The 1,000-nt window shown below is 44.0% G+C and overlaps 1 protein-coding gene across 1 annotated transcript in view; it reads right to left on the bottom strand.

Annotated features, from left to right (window-relative positions):
- Positions 1-1,000, bottom strand: part of Gys1 (glycogen synthase 1) — a 21,349-nt gene that overhangs the window by 2,672 nt on the left and 17,677 nt on the right. The gene's annotated exons all lie outside the window — the stretch shown is intronic.

The raw sequence follows: 1,000 nt of genomic DNA, 5'->3' as shown, positions 1-1,000 counted from the left end.
AGAAAAGGTCTAGAAAAAAAAAAAAAAAAAAAAAAAAAAAAAAACCAAAAACCAAACAAACAAACAAAAAAACAAAACAAAACCAGAAGACGGCATTCAGTCTTGTGCAGCTGGAATTCCAAGTGTGGCTCGGATGGCAGGCTATGTGAATGCTGCCTGATCTCTGAGCTTCATGATTACAGACAAGGACTCTTAGGCTCTTAACCACACTGAGCCAGCTCTCCAGCCCCTCCAGGTACCCTCTGATCTCTACCTTCCAGTGCTAGTATCACAGGGATCGTCGTATTGGGATTTTTTTTTTAAGTATGTGTGTATGAGTGTTTTACCTGCATGTGTTCTAGGTACCGTAAGTATGTCTGGTGCCCACAGAAGCCAAGAGGGTATCAAATCTGCTGGAAGTGGAATGACAGATGTTTGTGAGCCACCATGTGGGTGCTGGGAACTGAACCCTAGTCCTCCGGAAGAGCAACCGGTGCTGTCTCTAGCTCTGGCAACAGTTTCTTTCTTGCTTTTTGTTTGTTTGTTTTGTTTTGTGCATTGGTGTTTTGTCTGCATGTATCTGTGTGAGAGTATCAGATCTTGGAGTTACAAATAGTTATGAACTGCCATGTGGGTGCGGGGATTCTTCAGCCTGACATCATTTCCTTAAAGAGACAACAACTGAGATAAGCAGGTGACCTTGATCTATCTCCAGCCTCTTTGTTTGTTTGTTTCTCTATGTAGCCCTGGCTGTCCTGGAATTTACTTTGTATCCAGGTTGCCTCTGTCTCCTGAGCTTTGTACCACCACACCAGGCTATCTCCATCTTCTCCCTCTTTCTCTTTTGGTTTTTCAAGACAGGGTTTCTTTGTGTAACAGAGCCTTAGCTGTCCTGGATTCCCTCTGTAGATCAGGCTGCCCAGGAACTCCCAGAAATTCATCTGCCTCTGCCTTCTGTGGGCTGAGATTAAAGCATGCACTACCACGCCCAGCCCTATCTCCATTCTTTTTTTTTTTTTTT

Source organism: Mus pahari, chromosome 1 (assembly GCF_900095145.1).
Source record: "Mus pahari chromosome 1, PAHARI_EIJ_v1.1, whole genome shotgun sequence".
NCBI classification, from domain to species: Eukaryota; Metazoa; Chordata; class Mammalia; order Rodentia; family Muridae; genus Mus; species Mus pahari.
Note: the sequence above shows the minus strand (reverse complement) of the source record. Positions and strands in the feature narration are given on the sequence as shown.